General features: G+C 43.6%; 1 protein-coding gene across 3 annotated transcripts in view; it reads left to right on the top strand.

Annotated features, from left to right (window-relative positions):
- The first annotated feature begins 460 nt into the window (after positions 1 to 460).
- The window catches only part of LOC106581810 (synaptic vesicle glycoprotein 2A), a 60,990-nt gene continuing 33,773 nt past the window's right edge, over positions 461 to 27,677 (top strand). The window contains exon 1 of one of the 3 annotated variants that reach the window (XM_014164165.2): positions 461 to 510. The gene's annotated coding sequence lies outside the window, so the exon portion shown is untranslated. The other 2 variants (XM_014164155.2, XM_014164176.2) reach the window with 2 other exon arrangements.

Below are 27,677 nucleotides of genomic sequence, written 5' to 3'. Positions count from 1 at the left end.
GTATAGACTTATCTAATGTGGAATCAGCGCAGAAATTGGGGAAAAGATAGGAGTATAACTGCTGTGGTCAATAGATACCAGCCTGTAGGACCTGTCCAAATGGCAGCTATCCATCTCTGAAATAGACTGTGGCTGGCGACTATAGTAAGGCTTGAAGCTAAAGGCCAGGAACTCATCTGGTCTGATGAGATCATGATGGAGAGGGTTTGCAGTTGGCATGGCAATATGTAGGCTTATTAGGGTTAGATGTATGGTGCAGTGTACAGTTTGGTAGTGTATGTTAGTATATTTTGGTGTTACAACATGGTTTGCGCAGACTGTGAATACCAGATGAATTTACAGCAATACCTTTCCGAAAGATTTTACACCTTTTACTTCTCCCAAAAGATTTATCAGTCTTTTACAAACACAGTATCAAACAGTATAATTTCTCATGTCCAATTATAGCCACGAGCTGCAGCACGTGTCGGCAGAGGCATCTCGTGCACAGCTCAATGCACCAACAATTTGGTGAGTATGGTGAGAAAGACGGTCGAATCCATATCAGTTTGGGCAGAAATCTACAGCGTCTATAATATTGCCAAATATGTCTTCAAATGCTCCCGTGGTTTGAAGAATGAATGAATGCCACATCACAAACAGTGTACGGCTCCAAAAGAACACCCTCTCCGAAGAGAATGGTGTACGCGAGACTAGAGGGATGGATGCTCGAGAGGAGGGGGATGCTCGATAGGAGGGGGATGCTCCAAGAAGGATGCTGTGTGGTAGGGTAGCGCTGTCGTACCACGTTAGCCTTGTGCACATAACAGGGTTAGGTTGTATTCTAAACTGGGTAGGTGACCACAGAACAATTTTCATAGACCGGATTTAACACCTTTTGATTCTTTTTTTTTTTAACACGGTCACAACCTTATTAACAAATAAATACAGTTGAGGTCAACTGGGAAAACGCCAACCTTCTCTACCAAAGGTAAGGAAGAGTATAAGTCTCGGTTACATTTATTTGCCGTATATTTCGTCATACTCGATGTTTATCGAGAGCATTTAGGGTAGTATTGCAATAATTGTGTTAAATAGCCTAGTCAATAGTTTTCCACCGCTGTCCACGCCGAGCTGCCGAGGTTATTTTGAGCGATAGCAAGAACGCACAACCGATAGAAAATGACCCCCCACCCCTTCCCTAAATAGCCTGTTAGTGAAAGAGCCAGAGGAGAAGTCAACGTCTGTGTGTAAAATACAAGTGATATACATATGTTTCTACAACAAAAACAACATATCTCCAAAGAACGAATAGCATTTCTAAAGCCACCAAATTTGGCCCGGTGGTCTCGTGCGTAATAATGTAAACCTGCATCCCTGCTCCATCCCTGTCAGTGGCGGTTCTAGACCATTTCAACTGGGGGGGCCAAGCTGGGGCCAGTTGTACTGTTAGAGGGGCCAGTTACATTACACGTTATTGTTGTCATATCGTTTTCTTCACTGCATTGCAGGCATTAGCAGGCAAAAGACCATGTTCATAATCATTAGTGTTCCGCGTTGCCACTGTCTAATAACGGATGTAAAACAAGAACGATAGAAAAAATTAGTTATGTAAAAATTATTTCATACTCCACATTTAGGGGGGCCACAAGGGGGTCCAAAATTGTTGTCACAGGGGCACTGCCCCCCCCCCTCCTCCCCAAAACCGCTAGTGATCCCTGTGCCATCATATTTTAGCCATTATTACTATTGAAAGCTGAGTTCTTCTCAAGCATGACATAACCTGGTTAAATATAGGCTCCAGTACGTGTACGTATAGTGGTGAAGACTCTTCCATAGTTTAGTTTATGGTTAAATTTCGTTGATTTAAATAATGACTCACCTTATCGCCTCGCCCCTTCACCAGTCTGGACTGCTTTCATTTGATTTGATGATTGGATATATTCACCCTGAACCATACGGTATAGGCTACACACACTGTTGAGCATCAGTGAATGTATTTACCATAGGCTATATGTAGACTGTTTATTTTTATTTTTAAGATAAGCGGCTAAACGCCTGCGTCCTATTCATTACGCGTAGAACACGATAAATGACCTTGCGATCTGTGAACCTGAAGATGAACGAATCTTGCTTAGAACTTTTTTTCTTTGTCAGTGCAGTGTCGCGTTAGTTCTGCTACAATGACCTCGCCATTAAAAAACATGACACATAGGCCTATACAGTCGATTTCTGAAGACAACTTTGTCCCAGCGTCTAGAATGGATAGGCTACGGTTACTGATTGACATGTTGGCCTGATAGAAAGGGCCTTCAGGGAAAAATATTCGATCCGATTGTAAAATAATTTGACAACAATTGACACCTATCTCTTTTACAATCCTTTATTCCCAATCACTGTTACATTTTGTTTACTAGGCTATAGCCGTAGAATGTTGTTACAATGTCCATGTGTTTTCACCTTGGAAGGGATCAACTACAATATGGCCTTTACCAATAGAATGATAGCCTATAAATGTTCATTTTATTTGGTTAACACACTATTTATTAAGATCAAAATGTGATTGGAAGATGCTTTGTGATTTACATCAGTTCATAATCTAATTGACTAAGCCTATGGATTGGATTACAGTGCTTGCCAAATAGTGACACAGTATTTACTACCCTCCCTTTCATTTGTTATGCTTGTTGTCATTCAAGTCCTGCTGTAGCTACTTGCAAAGCCTGTTGGTGACTCAGATATAAAAATGTCTGTTTTTCTCTAACCTTGCAGTGATTCCTCCGTCAGTCTCTTGGCTGATTCACTACTCTTTTGATGCTGCAATACTCATTGTAGTGTAACCTTAAGAGATTAGTTCTGAAAGGTGTGTGTACTGTAGAGTACAGGGTAAAACAGAACACATTGAGAATGGCGTGGCAGCTCAGGTTGGTGAGAGCTACAGTCATGCCCATGATGATACACTCCTCTTCAATGCATAATCTTCATTGGAGTTTTGATATTACTCCCTCTGTTGTTTGTGCTTGTTCAACAACCCTTTGAAGCCAGATGAGCCGTTGCCAAAGTGGTGTTAAAGGCAGTATTCATTAAATACAGTGGCTATTTGGTCTCCTTGAGCTGTGATGTGGCACAGAAGTACAATCAAGTACATCAAGTACCAGCAAACTGGGGAAGTATTGCGACATCAAGCTCTGGGTGGTTATACTAAGGGAGAGTTGATCTAATCGATACAATAACAATATAATGGAGGTTATCCATTGAAGAGAGAGAGTATCGTGGATATGAGACAGCAGCTCCAGCCTCCACAGTTAGCCAGACGTCAGAGAAGGGAGCTGGGCTGTTTGGTGCTTTTGTTTTCTGCCTGCTACCTCTGCTGATTAGGGTGTGCTCTGGGCTGTCCTCAAAGGTTAGCCTTGTCACAAGTTACAACTTGACTCTGCGCACTGTGAGCACTGCATTACCATAACACATCCTAAAACAGGCTGAAATAGCCTGTGGACCAGCAACACAGACATTCAACTCATTCTCATTCCCATCCACCAGTATCCAATACATATCGTTGAGCTCACTTGATCAGTGCAGGTGCTGCTAAATTTAGACAGTCCACTTCCATCACCACCTAGCAACCCAGAAACACAGGCCATCGGTCAATTACATACTTACGTGTTTTACATTTCTACTCTCTTATAGATTTACCGTACAGCTGAGAGATAATCAATGCCTTTTTTCTCTCTCTCGACGGAGTTCTCAAAGCACATTACCATCAGTCTTCCACTGACAGCACATTTGCTTTTAATCTGCCATATGGGGTATCTACCTCAGAGGAACGTGATGTTGTAAACCAAACGGTAAAGCGGTAGTAAACAACACAGTGTAGCTGCACAATAGCAAAACAAAAAGCCTCAGTGCACGCAGTAGGAAAACAAGAGCAAGCATTGTAGCTGTATAGCAGCCATTTCAAACGCTTCACATTGGCTAAATTCGTAAGAGTCCAACAACAACAAATGGTATTAATCCAATGCATAACACTGAGCATGGAGAGCTTGCCATAGTTTCTACATAATGCAGTGGTGAGGATATCTGCATAGAGAGTACCCCAGTCCCCAGCATCATCATCTTCTCCTCCCATAATCCCTGCAGTATATTCTTGGGTTCTGTTAGAGAAATTACCTTCTCCTCTCTGGTATTTCACTGCAGTGTACAATTTCCTGTTGGTAATATTCCTTTTCTCCAGCAAGGACGCTTTATACTTTCCTCTCCAAGTTTTCACAATACAGCACACATAGTCACTGTCTTCTCGTATTTCAGTTCAAAGCCTGGCATTATTGTGTTAGCATCTACACCGACTGCTACATTTGAAACAGTAGATTAACTGCAACATTGTTGTTATGAGTCATGAAACGACCATGAAAATTGTAAAAACCCTCTACATATCTATTATTTCATACGTAGGCATTACAACTCAGGCATTACAGTAGGTATAATCAAATGCCAATAGCTTCTATTAGAGAATCAGAGCCTCCGTTTAAAGGTGGACAGGAGTGGTACAAAGTAGTTCCCCTTGACATGGATACCACCAACATCAAATTCAAGTACTGGACTGTTAAAACCTATGGACCGTTACATCATTGAAGGGTATAACAAGCTCATTGAGTTGTCTCCCTCTGCATATACCACCCATTTCATTCCCTTGTTACCTCTCAAAACTGACATGAAGAAGCCCTCTCAAATAGTACAATATTTTGTATATTCAACTTTTCTGTAGCAAGGGCAACTGCCACAGATGCTTACAATTAACGTTTTCATTATAGGTACTGCGAATGCATCCACAGCAGTTTTTTTTCTTTGAATATCCATATAGCAGTGAAGGGAACTAAAATGGATGCTGGGATGACATGCTGTTTGACGTGGTGTTGCTAACTGCTGTAGTGAGCCCAGGTTGACTACGCACACTGAGAGGTTCCACCCAGGGAATGATGACAATGATGACGTGACTCATGTTGGGCTGTGCCCTTTCCAGAGGGGACCTCTCTCTCTCTTTCTCTGCAGAACCATGCATACTGTCTAGGTTCTGTCTGTGGTACAACTCATCCCAAACCATCTCAATTGGGTTGAGGTTGGGTGATTGTGGAGGCCAGGTAGCCCTTACACAGCCTGGATGTGTATTTTAGGTCATTGTTAAAAAACAAACGATAATCCCACTAAGCACAAACCAGATGGGATGGTGTATTGCTGCATAATGCTGTGGTAGCCATGCTGGTTAAGTGTGCCTTGAATTCTAAATAAGCACCCCCACACCTCCTCCTACATGCTTCACGGTGGGAATCACACATGCAGAGATCATCCATTCACCTACTCTGCGTAGGTGAATGGATAAGTGGATAAGGCGATTGGATGCAAAAATCTCAAATTTGGACTCATCAGACCAAAGGACAGATTTCCACTGGTCTAATGTCCATTGCTCGTGTTTTTTGGCCCAAGCAAGTCTCTTCTTATTATTGGTGTCCTTTAGTAGTGGTTTCTTTGCAGCAATTTGACCATGAAGGCCTGATTCACGCAGTCTCCTCTGAACAGTTGATGTTGAGATGTGTCTGTTACTTGAATTCTGTGAAGCATTTATTTGGGCTGCAATCTGAGGTGCAGTTAACTCTAGTGAACATATCCTCTGCAGCGGAGGTATGGGTCTTCCTTTCCTGTGGCGGTCCTCACGAGGGCCGGTTTCATCATAGCGCTTGATGGTTTTTGCGACTACACTTGAATAAACTTGAAATGTTCCGGATTGACTGACCTTCATGTCTTAAAGTATCGGACCCTTTTTTTCAATTTTCGCCTAAAATTACATACCCAAATCTAACTGCTGTAGCTCAGGACCTGAAGCAAGGATATGCACATTCTTGATTCCATTTGAAAGGAAACACTTTGAAGTTGGTGGAAATGCAAAATTAATGTAGGAGAATATAACACCTTTGATCTGGTAAAAGATAATACAAATAAAAAAACATGTTTTACATTTTTTATTTTATCATCTTTGAAATGCAAGAGAAAGGCCTAAATGTAATATTCCAGGTTAGGCGCAATTTAGATTTTGGCCACTTGATGGCAGCAGTGTATGTGCAAAGTTTTAGACTGATTCAATGAACCTTTGCATATCTGTTCAAAATGTTGTATCAAGGCTGCCCAAATGTGCCTAATTGGTTTAGTAATACATTTTCAAGTTCATAACTGTGCACTCTCCTCAAACAATAGCATGGTATTCTTTCACTGTAACAGCTACTGTAAATTGGACAGTGCAGTTAGATTAACAAGAATTTAAGCTTTCTGCCCATATCAGATATGTCTTTGTCCTGGGAAATGTTCTTGTTACTTACAACCTCACGCTAATCACATTAGCCTATGTTAGCTCAACCGTCCCGCGGGTGGGAACACCGATCCTGTAGAGGTTAAAGTAATGATGAACTGTCACTTCTCTTTGATTATTTGAGCTGTGCTTACCATAATATGGACTTGGTCTTTTACGAAATAGGGCTATCTTCTGTATACCACCCCTACCTTGTCACAACACAATTGATTGGCTCAAATGCATTAGGAAGGAAAGAAATTCCACAAATTAACTTTTAACAAGGCACACCTATTAATTGAAATGCATTCCAGGTGACTACCTCATGAACCTGGTTGAGAGAATGACAAGCGTGTGCAAAGCTGTCATCAAGGCAATGGGTGGCTACTTTGAAGAATCTCAAATCTCAAATATATTTGGATTTGTTTAACACTTTTTTGGTTACTACATGATTCCATATGTGTTATTTCATAGTTTTGATGTCTTCACTATTATTCTACAATGTAGAAAATAGAAAAAATAAAGAAAACCCTTGAATGAGTAGGTGTGTCCAAATGTTTGACGGGTATTGTATATTGCCCACATCGTTGTAGACTACTGTAAGCTGAATACATTTGACCAATATCCTGTTGGTGGGAGTTTATCACCTCACGCACCCATACATCACCACTTAGGGATGACTTGGCCGCTGCACCTCTGTCCTTGTGCCCAGAAAACCAGGCATGAATAATGGAAGGATGTTTCGATCGGTCCAGGCCCCCCCTGGACGCTCAGACCAGAGCTGTCAATAACTGATGGATGTTTCGACCAGCCCAGGCCACCCCTGGATGGTTAAACCAGAGCAGCAGATATCTGAATAATGGGAGAGAGAAAAAGGAACTGAGTCATAACTTAGCTGTTACTGTAATAACCTCACCTCACCCTTTCCTATTTTCCACAACTTTCTTTTTCAAATGATACTCTTTTCTCTCCTTTCTTTGCAGTTTGGGGCAGATTGACATGAAATAAAATAGTGTGTTTGTGTGTGAGTGCGTGCGTGCGTGCAAGCTTGTATGCATGTCCTCAGGGGAGTCCCAAGGCTCTCTATCTGTCTGCCTTACCTCAACAGAGCACTAAAATGTCTACCTAGACTTATTTCTTGAGGGCAATTCAATGACTTTATTACCTTTTATTACATTTTTTATTTCACCTTTATTTAACCAGGTAGGCAAGTTGAGAACAAGTTCTCATTTACAATTGCAACCTGGCCAAGATAAAGCAAAGCAGTTCGACATACAACAACACAGAGTTACACATGGAGTAAAACAAACATACAGTCAATAATACAGTAGAAAAATAAGTCTATATACAATGTGAGCAAATGAGGTGAGATAAGGGAGGTAAAGGCAAAAAAAGGCCCTGGTGGCAAGGACATACAATATAGCAAGTAAAACACTGGAATGGTAGATTTGCAGTGGATAAAGTGCAAAGTAGAAATATAAATAATGGGGTGCAAAGGAGCAAAATAAATAAATACAGTAGGGGAAGAGGTAGTTGTTTGGGCTAAATTATAGATGGGCTATGTACAGGTGCAGTAATCTGTGAGCTGCTCTGACAGCTGGTGCTTAAAGCTTGTGAGGGAGATAAGTGTTTCTAGTTTCAGAGATTTTTGTAGTTCGTTCCAGTCATTGGCAGCAGAGAACTGGAAGGAGAGGCGGCCGAAGGAGGAATTGGCTTTGGGGGTGACCAGAGAGATATACATACTGGAGCTCGTGCTACAGGTGGGTGCTGCTATGGTGACCAGCGAGCTGAGATAAGGGGGGACTTTACCTAACAGGGTCTTGTCGATGACCTGGAGCCAGTGGGTTTGGCGACGAGTATGAAGCGAGGGCCAGCCAACAAGAGCGTACAGGTCGCAGTGGTGGGTAGTATATGGGGCTTTGGTGACAAAGCGGATGGCACTGTGATAGACTGCATCCAATTTATTGAGTAGAGTGTTGGAGGCTATTTTGTAAATGACATCGCCGAAGTTGAGGATCAGTAGGATGGTCAGTTTTACAAGGGTATGTTTGGCAGCATGAGTGAAGGATGCTTTGTTGCAAAATAGGAAGCCAATTCTAGATTTAACTTTGGATTGGAGATGCTTGATGTGAGTCTGGAAGGAGAGTTTACAGTCTAACCAGACACCTAGGTATTTGTAGTTGTCCACATATTCTAAGTCAGAACCGTCCAGAGTAGTGATGCTGGACGGGCGGCCAGGTGCAGGCAGCGATCGGTTGAAGAGCATGCATTTAGTTTTACTTGTATTTAAGAGCAGTTGGAGGCCACGGAAGGAGAGTTGTATGTCATTGAAGCTTGTCTGGAGGATTGTTAACACAGTGTCCAAAGAAGGGCCAGATGTATACAGAAGGGTGTTGTCTGCGTAGAGGTGAATCAGAGACTCACCAGCAGCAAGAGCGACATCATTGATGTATGCAGAGAAGAGAGTCGGCCCAAGAACTGAACCCTGTGGCACCCCCATAGAGACTGCCAGAGGTCCAGACAACAGGCCCTCCGATTTGACACACTGAACTCTATCAGAGAAGTAGTTGGTGAACCAGGCGAGGCAGTCATTTGAGAAACCAAGGCTATTGAGTCTGCCGATGAGGATGTGGTGATTGACAGAGTCGAAAGCCTTGGCCAGGTCAATGAATACGGCTGCACAGTATTGCTTCTTATCGATGGCGTTTAAGATATCGTTTAGGACCTTGAGCGTGGCTGAGGTGCACCCATGACCAGCTCTGAAACCAGATTGCATAGCGGAGAAGGTGCGGTGGGATTCGAAATGGTCGGTAATCTGTTTGTTGACTTGGCTTTCGAAGACCTTAGAAAGGCAGGGTAGGATAGATATAGGTCTGTAGCAGTTTGGGTCAAGAGAGTCCCCCCCTTTGAAGAGGGGGATGACCGCAGCTGCTTTCTAATCTTTGGGAATCTCAGACGACACGAAAGAGAGGTTGAACAGGCTAGTAATAGGGGTTGCTACAATTTCGGCAGATAATTTTAGAAAGAAAGGGTCCTGATTATCTAGCCCGGCTGATAGACTAGACAGACTCTATCTAGTCTATCATGTTGTTGAGTATTCTCCTAACTGCAACTCATGCAACTTTCGCTTCAAGTTAGTTGAAGTGAAATGGTATTGGTTTAACCTCTGGTCTTTCAAAGTGGCACCTCATCCGCTCCAAGGGGAACCAATTTTTGTGTGAATTTGGTTTCTCGCTCGATGTGTACACTGGAAATGAGTAATATCTATCAAAGTGTTATTTGCTCCCTGTTGAACAGAAACATACTCCCAATCAAATAGACTTGACTAGATACACATCCTCCTCAGTGTGTATGTGTTTCACCATGGTGGACAGAATGGTACCAGCATAGGTGTTTGTTGACTGGACCCTATGGGGATCACTTTAAACAGACCGGACGTGTGCCCGCAGTGAGTGGGCCGCACTGACACGGCCCAGCATGCAATGCTCTGCACACATGACATTGAGTCAAGCCAAGGTTTTGTTAGCAAAACCACAAGTGGGAGTATGGTGTGAAAATATGGCTCAACCAGAAATGTGATACATTAGATACTGTTTGAGGTATATTTAAGCAATAAGGCACGAGAGGGTTTGGTATATGGCCAATATACAACGGCTAAAGGCTGTTCTTAAGAACGACGCAACGCGGAGTGCCTGGAAACAGCCCTTAGCCGTAGTATGTTGGCCATAACCCACAAACCCCTGAGGTGCCTTATTGCTATTAGAGCAGTAAAAATAAATGTTTGTCATACCCATGGTATACAATCTGATATACCATGGCTGTCAGCCAATCAGCATTCAGGGCTCGAACCACCCAGTTTATAATTACATATACTGTAGGCCTACCCAGGTAGTGAAGAAACAGGGATGAAGATTACTGCAGTTACCTATAAAGATATTGATGGTTTTCCCCATAACTAATCATGGCCATGCGTCTTATCTCCTCACCATGTAAATCTGAAGCCAATTTATATTAATTTGGACTATAACACATCAAATCATATATGTGGAAATTCCCAGCAACTTAATTCACATTTGACTGTGTGTTTATTAATAGTAAGAAAACTATTTTGGACATCAGCAGGCAATTACTGGCATGTTCCACTGTATTTCAGTTGGGTTTATCAGGCATGAGTCATAATGCACTGGAGCTGCAGTTTAGAAGAGCTGCTTTAGCTACACTTCTGATGAATATCGCAAGGCTGCTGATGACTCCAAGACACTCTCTCTCTGCAGTATTGTATTGTAACTTGGTGCTGATGAGGTTTTCCATTAAAGGTTCTATTATGTTACCTCTTAGTCAGCTTCAATGTCTGCATTTACACAGGCAGGCCAATTCTGATCTGTTTTTTATTATGTTGTTCTGCTAATTTCATTCAATCCTTTCGGAAGCTCTAGTTAATATGCTGTAACATTGTAACACTGGTTTAGCATGTCTTCTCACCAGAATAGCATAGTTTAAGGGAAGATATGTGATCATACCAACCGACAGCTGTCCTTCTTAATCCACAGCTGGAGAGGACACTTCCTTTTGCCTTGTTGAAAGCAGTATTTTGAACCAATGTAAGAATAAGTGGCTTTTCAATTGCACATTATTGTTATATTGGGCTCTGAAAAAGATCTGATGTGAAAACATCAGATGTGATTGCTCAAAAGACGAAATATTATTAAAAAAATATCAGAATTGGGCTGCCTGTGTAAACACAGCCAATGAGAGTTGATTGTGGCTTTGTAATCGGTGGTGACCTGATCTGTTTTGGGTTGTAACTAAAGACACTTCTTATCTTATTAATAAAGGCATCTATCATCTGAAACCTCATCATCGGAAAATACCTGTTCTATAATGGGCAGATGGTACTGTTTGCACAGTATTCGCACTGAGGATTTATGCTTGGGAAGGAACAGCCTATAGGTCTAGTATATAATCAATGAGACAAACATGTCCTTTTATGAAGGCGGTCAGCTTCTAAATGTCCCCAAGCACTCTCATTTGTTGACTTCTGTAACTGAAAAAGCCTTGGTTTCATGCATGTTAACATCAGAAGCCTCCTCCCTAAGTTTGTTTTACTCACTGCTTTAGCACACTCCGCCAACCCTGATGTCCTTGCCGTGTCTGAATCCTGGCTTAGGAAGGCCACCAAAAATTTGGAGATTTCCATATCCAACTACAACATTTTCCTTCAAGATAGAACTGCCAAAGGGGGAGGAGTTGCAATCTACTCCAGAGATAGCCTGCAAAGTTCTGTCATACTTTCCAGGTCTATGCCCAAATAGTTCGAGCTTCTAATTAAAAAAATGAATCTCTCCAGAAATAAGTCTCTCACTGTTATAGACCCCCTCAGCTCCCAGCTGTGCCCTGGACACCATATGTGAATTGATTTCCCCCCATCTATCTTTAGAGTTTGTTCTGTTAGGTGACCTAAACTGGGATATGCTTAACACCCTGGCAGTCCTACAATCTAAGATAGATGCCCTCAATCTCACACAAATGATCAAGGAACCCACCAGGTACAACCCTAAATCCGTAAACATGGGCACCCTCATAGATATTATCCTGACCAACTTGCCCTCCAAATACACCTATGCTGTTTTCAATCAGGATCTCAGCGATCACTGCCTCATTGCCTTGTCATCACTGTCAAACGTTCCCTAAAACACTTCTTCGAGCAGGCCTTTCTAATCGACCTGGCCCGGGTATCCTGGAAGGATATTGACCTCATCCCGTCAGTCGAGGATGCCTGGTCGTTCTTTAAAAGTAATTTCCTCACCATCTTAAATAAGCATGCCCCTTTCAATTTTTTTTGAACTAACAACAGATATTGCCCTTGGTTCACTCCAGACCTGACTGCCCTCGACCAGCACAAAAACATCCTGTGGCGGACTGCACTAGCATCATATAGTCCCAGCGATATGCAACTTTTCAGGAAGTCAGAAACCAATACACGCAATCAGTCAGGAAAGCAAAGACTAGCTTTTTCAAACAGAAATGTGCATCCTGTAGCTCTAAAGTCCATGGAAAATAAGAGCACCTCCTCCCAGCTGCCCACTGCACTGAGGCTAGGTAACACTGTAACCACCAATAAATCCACGATAATCGAGAATTTCAATAAGCATTTCTCTACGGCTGGCCATGCGTTCCTCCTGGCTACCCCAACCCCGGCCAATAGCTCCGCACCCCCCGCAGCTACTTGCCCAAGCCTCCCCCGCTTCTCCTTCACCCAAATCCAGATAGCAGATGTTCTGAAAGAGCTGCAAAACCTGGACCCGTACAAATAAGCTGGGCTAGACAATCTGGACCCTCTTTCTAAAATTATCTGCCGCCATTGTTGCAACCCCTATTACCAGTCTGTTCAACCTCTCTTTCGTATCGACAGAGATCCCTAAAGATTGGAAAGCTGCCGCGGTCATCCCCCTCTTCAAAAGGGGTGACACTCTAGACCCAAACTGTTATAGACCTATATCCATCCTGCCCTGCCTTTCTAAAGTCTTCGAAATCCAAGTTAATATACAGATCACTGACCATTTCGAATCCCACCATACCTTCTCCGCTGTACAATCCGGTTTCCGCGCTGGTCACGGGTGTACCTCAGCCATGCTCAAGGTGCTAACCGATATCATAACTGCCATTGATAAAAGACAGTACTGTGCAGCCGTCTTCATCGACCTGGACAAGGATTTCGACTCTGCCAATCACCGTATTCTTATCGGCAGACTCAACAGCCTTGGTTTCTCAAATGACTGCCTCGCCTGGTTCACCAACTACATCTCAGACAGAGTTCAGTGTGTCAAATCGGAGGGCCTGTTGTCTGGACCTCTGGCAGCCTCTATTGGGTACCACAGGGTTCAATTCTCGGGTCGACTTTTCTCTTTATATATCAATGATGTCGCTCTTGCTGCTGGTGAGTCCCTGATCCACCTCTATGCAGACGATACCATTCTGTATACATCTGGCCCTTCTTTGGACACTGTGTTAACTAACCTCCAAACGAGCTTCAATGCCATACAACAGTCCTTCCGTGGCCTCCAACTGCTCTTAAACGCTAGTAAAACCAAATGCATGCTTTTCAACCGTTCGCTGCCTGCACCCACCCGACTAGCGTCACTACTCTGGACGGTTCTGACTTAGAATATGTGGACAACTACAAATACCTAGGTGTCTGGCTAGACTGTAAACTCTCTTTCAAGACTCATATTAAACATCTCCAATCCAAAATTAAATCTAGAATCGGCATCCTATTTTGCAACAAAGTCCCCTTCACTCACGCTGCCAAACATACCTTCGTAAAACTGACTATCCTACCGATCCTCGACTTCAGCGATGTCATTTACAAAATAACTTCCAATGCTCTACTCAGCTAACTGGATGCAGTCTATCACAGTGCCATCCGTTTTGTCACCAAAGCCACTTATACCACCCACCACTGCGACCTGAATGCTCTAGTCGGCTGGCCCTCGCTACATATTCGTCGCCAGACCCACTGGCTCCAGGTCATCTATAAGTCTATGCTAGGTAAAGCTCTGCCTTATCTCAGCTCACTGGTCACGATAACAACACCCACCCATAGCACGCGCTCCAACAGGTATATCTCACTGGTCATAGCCCACCCAATCTACTGACCTCATCCCCATATTGTTTTTATTTACTTTTCTGCTCTTGCACACCAGTATTTCTACTTGCACATCATCATCTGCTCATCTATCACTCCAGTGTTAATTTGCTAAATTGTAATTACTCCGCTACTATGGCCTATTGATTGCCTTACCTCCTCATGCCATTTGCACACACTGTATATAGACTTCCCTTTTTTTCTATTGTGTTATTGACTGTACGCTTGTTTGTTCCATGTGTAACTCTGTGTTGTTGTTTGTGTCACACTGCTTTGCTTTAACTTGGCCAGGTCGCAGTTGTAAATGAGAACTTGTTCTCAACTGGCCTACCTGGTTAAATAAAGTTGAAATAAAAATACATTTAAAAGAAATGGGATTTAGAGTGATGACAGTGGAGCACATACTTACACGGGGGAGTTATTACAGACATCTGCAGTTGGATGAGGTGGCAGAGGGCCAACATGGAGGTGTTGGGGAGAGATGTGTGTGTGTGATTAGAAGTGGAGGTATATGCATCCCTAGAGAGATTTAACCTTAACACAATGCTAAAGCCCTACTGTTTGTACCCTGTCACCAAAACCCCATAGATGAACACATCCATAAAGAGCCTATCTCATTCACTCTTCTGTCCTCAAATAATACTTTACTGTAAACTCCATCTTGAGCATTATGGATAATCTTCCTGATTAGCTAGTTCACGTAAGCACTCGCCAGACTACTGTATTGGACAGCCAAACAATACTATATTGTTGAGGCAAACTGTGCTCTCGTGGAAGTACATTTAGTTGTCCATCCCCATACAGTATCTGTAGGATTTCATCAAACCACAGTTTAGTCGAGAGGATATGATTTGAGTGGGAGAGTAGACCTCCTGTCTACACAGTGCACTATCTATCTGTTTGGTGTTTTTAGTCCTACTGTCATCCATCTTCTTACTCCATTACTGGCTGACTTCTCCCCGGCAACCCTGTCTCCTGCTAAACGTTTATAAAGCCTCCGCTGAATAAAATGTCACTCCTTTATCATGTGCATTTCTCTCTTTGGTGGGTATATACCCCACTTTGTCAAATGGAGATCTGTTTGAAGTGGATTTAAATGACCGATTTATATGCACATTCACCTAGCTTATCCAAGTGTAGCCAAAGGCTAAATTGAAGTGTCCCTATTCAGCACAGTTGTGGATCTTTGTGGTTTTCTGTGGAAGGGTTTTCTTGCTGGTAGGGGATATGACATCATATTTTCTCCTTACTCCACCGTTTGAACAGAGGGAGACACTGTGCACAAAGTCAATACTGCTTACGGTACGAATTTATACACTGAAAGGTATGTAGGGTCTCATGTGCTGTGATTAAACAAACAAGGCTTTTGGACAGCCGGCCAGACAACTGTACTGTGCAAACAAACCTTCTATTGAGTTATAGGGCCTACTCCACTGTATCTGTTTTCATTGATTTGTGACTTTTATTGATTGTCTCACACCTTATACCGCATTACATAAAGTTGGGCCTGTGTCTCTACAATTCTCTTTAAACATACATATAGTTTTTCCACTCTCATAAACTTTCTTGGCTGGATTAATAGCCTTGGTAGCATTAGCACTAAGCTAAGTCTGAAACATGCTAGAGTTGTTTTAAGCCACGGTGATGTACCCTTCTGTCACAGAACTGTCTGAACTTGTTGTTGTCTTTAACCTCAGCATATATTCCTCCATTACTATTAGCACAATGGTTTTAGGGTGGAAATTGACAGTGTTGTATAACATTTAGCAAATGGTTGCTCCTGTTAGCATTAACAATGATTTTGATTGGAAATTGACCCACACAATTTCAGCTGTTGACAGTTGCCTAGCCCAGTGCTTGAGTCTAAATTTACTAGCTGTACTTTAGCTGTGGTAGGGCCTGTTAAGATAAGCAAATAAAGTAGCTTCAGCCAGAGCAAAAGACTGTAGTGCACTGCCTCAGTTTTAACGTGCTAGCTAGCGTTATCTTATTTCCTGTTTCTCTTTGCTGCTCTGTTCCAGTATTGTGTGTGGTGTAGAGAGGAGCTCCACTGACCCCCTGGCATCCTCTCAGCTCACTAGAAGGAAATAGGTTTACATAATTAAGTCTTTCATCACTGGCAAACGACAGCTAGGGTTTTGGTCCGGCTCCTCTCGGACACTTAATTTATTATCAATTTACACTTCATTAAAGATGCCAGGCCTAATAGGAGATGTGATTTACTTTGGAATAACTCATTATGTTGTTATCTTATCGACTTTCCTGACGCTTATCCCATATATTAAGCCTTTTGTTGTTGCATATTTCTAGAAGGATTTGCTGTCTTGTTGCGGCCAAATGTCCATATCATGACTCACAGATTAGTTAAGGGAAATTAAATATTCTCAGCTATATTTTTTTGTGCTAACAACCGCGTACTTTCAGCAGCATAACTCTTAAGTAGAGAATGGTTTATTATTCCAGGCTAAAGAGCCTATCTGTACCTACTCATATCTATCAGTAGTGGGGATGGTAAAAGGGTAATCTGATGGTGATGGCTAGCTCATTGCATTTAGATGGAGTAGTGAGTGTCTACTGGTGTGAAGGTCGTGTCCATGGAGACAAAGAATGGCAAGCCAATTGGCTGGCGCCTCCGAGAGGGATTGAAGATTGATTGAGGCGCTGAGCGAAGATCAAGATTTCCAGACCAAGAGCCAAGGTGGGCGGTTTTATGTGCCCTGAAGATCTTGGATTGCTAAGAGATGATACAATATGCTTTGGTTTTGGAGCAGCTATTTTACAGAATAGCTTAACTCAGTGGGCCATTAAAGTAAGGTACACCAGGGTCTCTAGAATGGAGTAGGTGAGCCCTCTTAAACTATTAAAGATCAGGAGGTTAGACCTTTTAGGGAGTAAGGAGTAACTATATTTCAGTAGGTGGGGTGGTTTAATACAGCTTTTACTCTTCTGTTTTATTGTCACATTTTCTTATCCAAACATATAACTAAATATGTCCTATGGGAGGGCCTCATTCATCTTCTCTGACTACACATGAAATACAGTTGAAGTCGGAAGTTTACATACACTTACGTTGGAGTCATTAAAACTCGTTTTTCAACCACTCAACAAATTCTTGTTAACAAACTATAGTTTTGGCGAGTTGGTTAGGACATCTACTTTGTGCATGACACAAGTAATTTTTCCAACAATTGTTTACAGACAGATTATTTCACTTATAATTCACTGTATCACAATTCCAGTGCGTCAGAAGTTTACATACACTAAGTTGACTGTGTCCTTAAACAGCTTGGAAAATTATGTCATGGCTTTAGGAGCTTCTGATAGGATAATTGACATAATTTGAGTCAATTGGAGGTGTACCTGTGGATGTATTTCAAGGCCTATCTTCAAACTCAGTGCGTCTTTGCTTGACATCATAGGAAAATCTAAAGAAATCAGCCAAGACCTCAGAAAAAAATTGTAGACCTCCACAAGTCTGGTTCATCCTTGGGAGCAATTTCCAAATGCCTGAAGGCACCTCGTTCATCTGTACAAACAATAGTATGCAAGTATTAACACCATGGGACCACGCAGCCGTCATACCACTCAGGAAGGAGACGGATTCTGTCTCCTAGAGATGAACGTACTTTGGTGCGAAAAGTGCAAATCAATCCCAGAACAACAGCAAAGGACCTTGTGAAGATGCTGGAGGAAACAGGTTTGAAAGTATCTATATCCACAGTAAAACCAGTCCTATATCGAAATAACCTGAAAGGCCGCTCAGCAAGAAAGAAGCCACTGCTCCAAAACCGCCACAAAAAAGCCAGACTATGGTTTGCAACTGCACATGGGGACAAAGATTGTACTTTTTGGAGAAATGTATTTTGGTCTGATGAAACAAAAATAGAATTGTTTGGCCATAATGACCATCGTTATGTTTGGAGGAAAAGGGGAAGGCTTGCAAGCCGAAGAACACCATGCCAACCGTGAAGCACGGGGGTGGCAGCATCATGTTGTGGGTGTAATGGCAGTCGTATAGAGGGGACCAAGGCGCGGCGTGTTGAGTGCTCATGATTATTATTTAATAAAAAAATTAAACACTTTACAAAGGAACAAAAACGACAGCAAACAGTTCCATCAGGCAACAACCACAAAACGGAAAACAACTACCCACAAAACCCCATAGGAAAACCCCAACTTAAATATGATCTCCAATTAGAGACAACACGAACCAGCTGCCTCTAATTGGAGATCATCCCAAAACTCAACATAGAAATAGAAAAACAAGAACTAAACATAGAAACAAACATAGACTGCCCACCCATATCACACCCTGACCTAACTACACAGAGAAAAAAACAGCTCTCATAGGTCAGAGCGTGACAGTAGGGGTGCTTTGCTGCAGGAGGGACTGGTGCACATCACAAAATAGATGGCATCATAAGGGAGGAAAATTATGTGGATATATTGAAGCAACATCTCAAAACATATGTCAGGAAATTAAAGCTTGGTCACAAATGGGTCATCCAAATGGACAATGACCCCAAGCATACTTCCAAAGTTGTTGCAAAATGGCTTAAGGACATCAAAGTCAAGGTATTGGAGTGGCCGTCACAAAGCCCTGACCTCAATCCTATAGAAATTGTGGGCAGAACTGAAAAAGTGTGTGCGAGCAAGGAGGCCTACAAACCTGACTCAGTTACACCAGCTCTGTCAGGAGGAATGGAAACTCCTGCACCAATACAAGTAGGCACAAGGACAAAAGGTTTTTTGCATAGTGACATATTCTGATACATTATCTGTCTGTTTCAAATTATATAATTTTCTCTTCTTTGAATGGAATTTATATCAACATGGATTCTTTGGATTCGCTCTCAGCCCACATTTCCAATCTCATTTCCAATTAAAATACTGTTGTCAAAGTATTCAATTATTCAATGTTGTTTTCTTAGAGAGGCTGCTGGCATACAAATCAGCATATAGAACTATTCTTGCGCTTCCGCCTCTTTATGCACTAACTCCATGTATAATGCAACCACAAGGTTGTTCCCTTCCTGGGAAACCTGCTTGTTACTGCAAGCCTCATGTTTAATACATACTATATGTCTGCTCTTGTTCACCTGCCAAAGGTCCTGCAGGAGGATTTCAATTTCATATTTACCTCCATATGTTTTTCAAGTATTTCAGCCTTTTGGCTTTAATATAATTCATATTCCCACCTGCACAACAAGCTCTGTACAGTAGGAATGGAAGATTGTCTCTCTTGTGATTTCTCTTCCCTGAAAGATACTTGTGGTACAATGGAGCCAGGTTTAAATGCAATGGCTTCAGGATTCTCGAGCAATACAGATGTAGGATCTTAATTTGCGCCAGTTTTCTACAACAGGAAAATAACTTTACAGCAACAGGCAATGTGAATTATTATGTGGATAATAATTCATGGACATTTTTGTAGGGGTTGATACATTTTTCGTTAGGGCAAATCAAGTCTGAAATTTCAAAGTGAAAATTACAAACTTTAGAAGCCTTTTTAAAACTCAAATACACTAAAAGTTTGCATTTCCTGCTGTGCATGAAAATTCTCAGCAACAAAAAAGTGATCAGATTAAGATCCTACATCTGTAGCTAGCAGATGGGGTCTGACTCAGAGGCAGGGATTTCAAGGGCTAGTAGGGGCCATCTCACTCACTGCCATTTATATGGAAATCAGGCTTCTATGTACCACTCTGGTGGCACCTAATGTGCACTTTACCGTGTGAAGTGGATGAAGCAAATCCACATACAGTATACTAGCCTATATTAGCCCAGCAGCGAACAAGGAGAGGACATGATATGTAGAGAATTTTAACATGCAATTCAATGCAATCTAATTAATTTACATTGACATGCAATCATGTTTCAGTGTCACAGTATCTGCTAATACAGTGCATGTTTGGAGGAATTGGTCATACATAGGACACAAAGCTGGGATAATATGTCATATTCATATGAATTTAATCATTTCCATCCATTCTATTCATCCATTGTATTCATATTATTCTCAACGCATAGACATCACCAATGTCACCTTTATATGTGTGGCACATTAGCGCTCCTTACCTTGGTAGAAAAGACAGAGGTCAGAGATGACTGATATAGCTGCTGTTGTTTCCGGGGTTCATTTTCAGTCTAAGTGAGTGTTTCTTGGAAACACAGTCTTCCCAGAAGACCTTTGGGTTCAGTGATCTCTGCCAGTCTGTTGTCTGAGCAGCTCCCCAGCCCTCCATCCTCTTCTCCAGTTTCTGTCCTTCTCTCCTCTCCTCTCCTCTCCTCTCCTCTCCTCTCCTCTCCTCTCCTCTCCTCTCCTCTCCTCTCCTCTCCTCTCCTCTCCTCTCCTCTCCTCTCCTCTCCTCTCCTCTCCTCTCCTCCACTCTCATCTCCTCTCCTCTCCTCCCCTCTCCTCTCCTCCAGTTTCTATCCCATCTGATCTCATGCTACTGTGCCAGGACACTCCTAACACAGTACAGGAAGTAGTCAGTTTGGTAAGGCTGTAATAGTAGCCGCCTGTTACACAGTTGACTTGGTAATTGCGTATGTGCCTTTTAGGTACCAGGTACTGAATCACAGCACCAGAGAGTATCCCTTGTCCAACAGGTACTAACTGAAATAGGACTGTAAAATAAAGTGTTAACAGATAAAAGGGGGGCCACTAACCAAAGAAGGGTGGGGACTGTTACAGTATTTCAGAGTGTGTGCATGGTCATTGGGTTCAGCTATGGTCTATGGATCCTCCCTGAGGCCTGTTCTCTTCTCCTGCTGTGTCTCCTCCTCTTCAAAGGGCCAGAGAATCCAATAGCATTAGGCAGCCACAGTGGGCACCAACACCACTCCATCAAGGGATCAGCTTCACACTGTCTCCTACACACCACCATTTGGGATTGGTGTTATTCTCAAACTAACAGCATACAGTCACATTTCTGACATAATCAAATTAATATTCACGAAAGAAACATCATATTTTAAGGTTGTATAGTAGGCTAGGCTATATATTGTGCATGGATTTCAATGAACAGTGTGCCCACTTTCTCTCTAAAGATACTGTATATTAATCTGACAATCTGACTGCATCTGTTTCCCTTTGCTGTATTGCTGTATTCCTCTGTGAGACAAATTAGACGGGCCTGTGTGTGTTATGGTGACAGAGGTGCAGGCCACTCGGCTGCCCATTTTTCTGTCGGCCTTGTTCTCCGGGTCAATGTTTAACCTGCCTGCTATCTCTGGAGACTCTAGCAGGAGAGAGAGACTCTGGGAGGTTAAACAGCACAGCCCAGGCAGGTTAGCGTTGCGGATAGGGCCACGAGGAGAGGAATACACAACAGAAAGAACAGAGTGAAGCTGAGAACCAATTATCCTTACCCACAAATAACAGAGATAGAGAGAGAGAGCCAGCGGAGGAAGAGAGAGAAACAGAGATAGGGAAGGAGGGACAGAGAATGAGCAAGAGGAGAGGGAGAGACCACACTAGACACTCACTAGACCACACTAGACCACACTAGACACTCACTAGACACTCACTAGACTCACACTAGACACTCACTAGACTCACACTAGACCACACTAGACTCACACTAGACCACACTAGACTCACACTAGACCACACTAGACTCACACTAGACCACACTAGACATACACTAGACACTAACTAGACCACACTAGACACACACTAGACCACACTAGACTCACACTAGACACACACTAGACACTCACTAGACCACACTAGACACACACTAGACCACACTAGACTAACACTAGACCACACTAGACACTCACTAGACCACACTAGACCACACTAGACACTCACTAGACCACACTAGACAACACTAGACACACACTAGACCACACTAGACCACACTAGACACTCACTAGACCACACTAGACACTCACTAGACCACACTAGACACACACTAGACTCACACTAGACCACACTAGACACTCACTAGACACTCACTAGACCACACTAGACACTCACTAGACCACACTAGATACTCACTAGACCACACTAGACCACACTAGACACTCACTAGACCACACTAGACCACACTAGACACACACTAGACCACACTAGACGACACCTGACCACACTAGACACTCACTAGACCCACACTAGACCACACTAGACACTCACTAGACCACACTAGACACACACTAGACCACACTAGACACACACTAGACCACACTAGACACTCACTAGACCACACTAGACACTCACTAGACCACACTAGACAATCACTAGACACTCACTAGACACACACTAGACCACACTAGACACTCACTAGACCACACTAGACCACACTAGACACTCACTAGACCACACTAGACAATCACTAGACCACACTAGACCACACTAGACACTCACTAGACCACACTAGACCACACTAGACCACACTAGACACTCACTAGACCACACTAGACACACACTAGACCACACTAGACTCACAGTAGACCACACTAGACCACACCTGACCACACTAGACACTCACTAGACCCACACTAGACCACACTAGACCACACTAGACACTCACTAGACCACACTAGACCACACTAGACACTCACTAGACCACACTAGACACACGCTAGACCACACTAGACTCACACTAGACAACACTAGACCACACCTGACCACACTAGACACTCACTAGACCCACACTAGATCACACTAGACCACACTAGACACTCACTAGACCCACACTAGACCACACTAGACACTCACTAGACACTCACTAGACACACACTAGACACACACTAGACACACACTAGACCACACTAGACACTCGCTAGACACACACTAGACACTCACTAGACACACACTAGACCACACTAGACACTCACTAGACACACACTAGACCACACTAGACACACACTAGACCACACTAGACACACACTAGACACTCACTAGACACACACTAGACCACATTAGACACTCACTAGACAGACACTAGACCACACTAGACACACACTTGACCACACTAGACACTCACTAGACCACACTAGACACTCACTAGACCCACACTAGACCACACTAGACACTCACTAGACACACACTAGACACTCACTAGACCACAGTAGACTAACACTAGACCACACTAGACACTCACTAGACCCACACTAGACCACACTAGACACTCACTAGACACACACTAGACACACACTAGACCACATTAGACACTCACTAGACAGACACTAGACCACACTAGACACACACTAGACCACACTAGACACTCACTAGACCACACTAGACCACACTAGATACTCACTAGACCACACTAGACCACACTAGACACTCACTAGACCCACACTAGACCACACTAGACACTCACTAGACCCACACTAGACACTCACTAGACCACAGTAGACTAACACTAGACCACACTAGACACTCACTAGACCCACACTAGACCACACTAGACACTCACTAGACCACACTAGACACACACTAAACACACACTAGACCACACTAGACACTCACTAGACACACACTAGACCACACTAGACCACACTAGACACTCACTAGACACCCACTAGACACTCACTAGACCACACTAGACACTCACTAGACCACACTAGACACTCACTGGACCACACTAGGCACTCACTAGACACACACTAGACCACATTAGACACTCACTAGACAACACTAGACCACACTAGACACACACTAGACCACACTAGACACTCACTAGACCGCACTAGACACACATTAGACCACACTAGACCACACTAGACCACACTAGACTAACACTAGACCACACTAGACCACACCAGACACACACTAGACCACACTAGATACTCACTAGACCACACTAGACAATCACTAGACCACACTAGACACTCACTAGACACACACTAGACCACACTAGACACTCACTAGACCACACTAGACCACACTAGACCACACTAGACACTCACTAGACCACACTAGACAATCACTAGACCACACTAGACACACACTAGACCATACTAGACTCACACTAGACCACACTAGACCACACTAGACAAACACTAGACCACACTAGACTCACACTAGACCACACTAGACACACACTAGACCACACTAGACTCACAATAGACCACACTAGACAGACACTAGAACACACTAGACACACACTAGACCACACTAGACACTCACTAGACCCACACTAGACCACACTAGACCACACTAGACACTCACTAGACCCACACTAGACCACACTAGACCACACTAGACACTCACTAGACCACACTAGACCACACTAGACACTCACTAGACATACACTAGAACACACTAGACTCACACTAGACCAAACCTGACCACACTAGACCCACACTAGACCACACTAGACCACACTAGACACTCACTAGACCACACTAGACCACACTAGACACTCACTAGACACACACTAGACCACACTAGACCACACTAGACACTCACTAGACACCCACTAGACACTCACTAGACCACACTAGACACTCACTAGACCACACTAGACACTCACTGGACCACACTAGACACTCACTAGACACACACTAGACCACATTAGACACTCACTAGACACACACTAGACAACACTAGACCACACTAGACACACACTAGACCACACTAGACCACACTAGACTCACACTAGACCACACTAGACTCACACTAGACCACACTAGACTCACACTAGACCACACTAGACTCACACTAGACCACACTAGACATACACTAGACACTAACTAGACCACACTAGACACACACTAGACCACACTAGACTCACACTAGACACACACTAGACACTCACTAGACCACACTAGACACACACTAGACCACACTAGACTAACACTAGACCACACTAGACACTCACTAGACCACACTAGACCACACTAGACACTCACTAGACCACACTAGACAACACTAGACACACACTAGACCACACTAGACCACACTAGACACTCACTAGACCACACTAGACACTCACTAGACCACACTAGACACACACTAGACTCACACTAGACCACACTAGACACTCACTAGACACTCACTAGACCACACTAGACACTCACTAGACCACACTAGATACTCACTAGACCACACTAGACCACACTAGACACTCACTAGACCACACTAGACCACACTAGACACACACTAGACCACACTAGACGACACCTGACCACACTAGACACTCACTAGACCCACACTAGACCACACTAGACACTCACTAGACCACACTAGACACACACTAGACCACACTAGACACACACTAGACCACACTAGACACTCACTAGACCACACTAGACACTCACTAGACCACACTAGACAATCACGAGACCACACTAGACACTCACTAGACACACACTAGACCACACTAGACACTCACTAGACCACACTAGACCACACTAGACACTCACTAGACCACACTAGACAATCACTAGACCACACTAGACCACACTAGACACTCACTAGACCACACTAGACCACACTAGACCACACTAGACACTCACTAGACCACACTAGACACACACTAGACCACACTAGACTCACAGTAGACCACACTAGACCACACCTGACCACACTAGACACTCACTAGACCCACACTAGACCACACTAGACCACACTAGACACTCACTAGACCACACTAGACCACACTAGACACTCACTAGACCACACTAGACACACGCTAGACCACACTAGACTCACACTAGACAACACTAGACCACACCTGACCACACTAGACACTCACTAGACCCACACTAGATCACACTAGACCACACTAGACACTCACTAGACCCACACTAGACCACACTAGACACTCACTAGACACTCACTAGACACACACTAGACACACACTAGACACACACTAGACCACACTAGACACTCGCTAGACACACACTAGACACTCACTAGACACACACTAGACCACACTAGACACTCACTAGACACACACTAGACCACACTAGACACACACTAGACCACACTAGACACACACTAGACACTCACTAGACACACACTAGACCACATTAGACACTCACTAGACAGACACTAGACCACACTAGACACACACTTGACCACACTAGACACTCACTAGACCACACTAGACACTCACTAGACCCACACTAGACCACACTAGACACTCACTAGACACACACTAGACACTCACTAGACCACAGTAGACTAACACTAGACCACACTAGACACTCACTAGACCCACACTAGACCACACTAGACACTCACTAGACACACACTAGACACACACTAGACCACATTAGACACTCACTAGACAGACACTAGACCACACTAGACACACACTAGACCACACTAGACACTCACTAGACCACACTAGACCACACTAGATACTCACTAGACCACACTAGACCACACTAGACACTCACTAGACCCACACTAGACCACACTAGACACTCACTAGACCCACACTAGACACTCACTAGACCACAGTAGACTAACACTAGACCACACTAGACACTCACTAGACCCACACTAGACCACACTAGACACTCACTAGACCACACTAGACACACACTAAACACACACTAGACCACACTAGACACTCACTAGACACACACTAGACCACACTAGACCACACTAGACACTCACTAGACACCCACTAGACACTCACTAGACCACACTAGACACTCACTAGACCACACTAGACACTCACTGGACCACACTAGGCACTCACTAGACACACACTAGACCACATTAGACACTCACTAGACAACACTAGACCACACTAGACACACACTAGACCACACTAGACACTCACTAGACCGCACTAGACACACATTAGACCACACTAGACCACACTAGACCACACTAGACTAACACTAGACCACACTAGACCACACCAGACACACACTAGACCACACTAGATACTCACTAGACCACACTAGACAATCACTAGACCACACTAGACACTCACTAGACACACACTAGACCACACTAGACACTCACTAGACCACACTAGACCACACTAGACCACACTAGACACTCACTAGACCACACTAGACAATCACTAGACCACACTAGACACACACTAGACCATACTAGACTCACACTAGACCACACTAGACCACACTAGACAAACACTAGACCACACTAGACTCACACTAGACCACACTAGACACACACTAGACCACACTAGACTCACAATAGACCACACTAGACAGACACTAGAACACACTAGACACACACTAGACCACACTAGACACTCACTAGACCCACACTAGACCACACTAGACCACACTAGACACTCACTAGACCCACACTAGACCACACTAGACCACACTAGACACTCACTAGACCACACTAGACCACACTAGACACTCACTAGACATACACTAGAACACACTAGACTCACACTAGACCAAACCTGACCACACTAGACCCACACTAGACCACACTAGACCACACTAGACACTCACTAGACCACACTAGACCACACTAGACACTCACTAGACACACACTAGACCACACTAGACCACACTAGACACTCACTAGACACCCACTAGACACTCACTAGACCACACTAGACACTCACTAGACCACACTAGACACTCACTGGACCACACTAGACACTCACTAGACACACACTAGACCACATTAGACACTCACTAGACACACACTAGACAACACTAGACCACACTAGACACACACTAGACCACACTAGACACTCACTAGACCACACTAGACACTCACTAGACCACACTAGACAGACACTAGAACACACT

This window comes from Salmo salar, chromosome ssa02 (genome assembly GCF_905237065.1).
Source record: "Salmo salar chromosome ssa02, Ssal_v3.1, whole genome shotgun sequence".
In the NCBI taxonomy this organism is placed as follows: Eukaryota; Metazoa; Chordata; class Actinopteri; order Salmoniformes; family Salmonidae; genus Salmo; species Salmo salar.
This window is presented reverse-complemented; position numbering and strand designations above follow the sequence as displayed.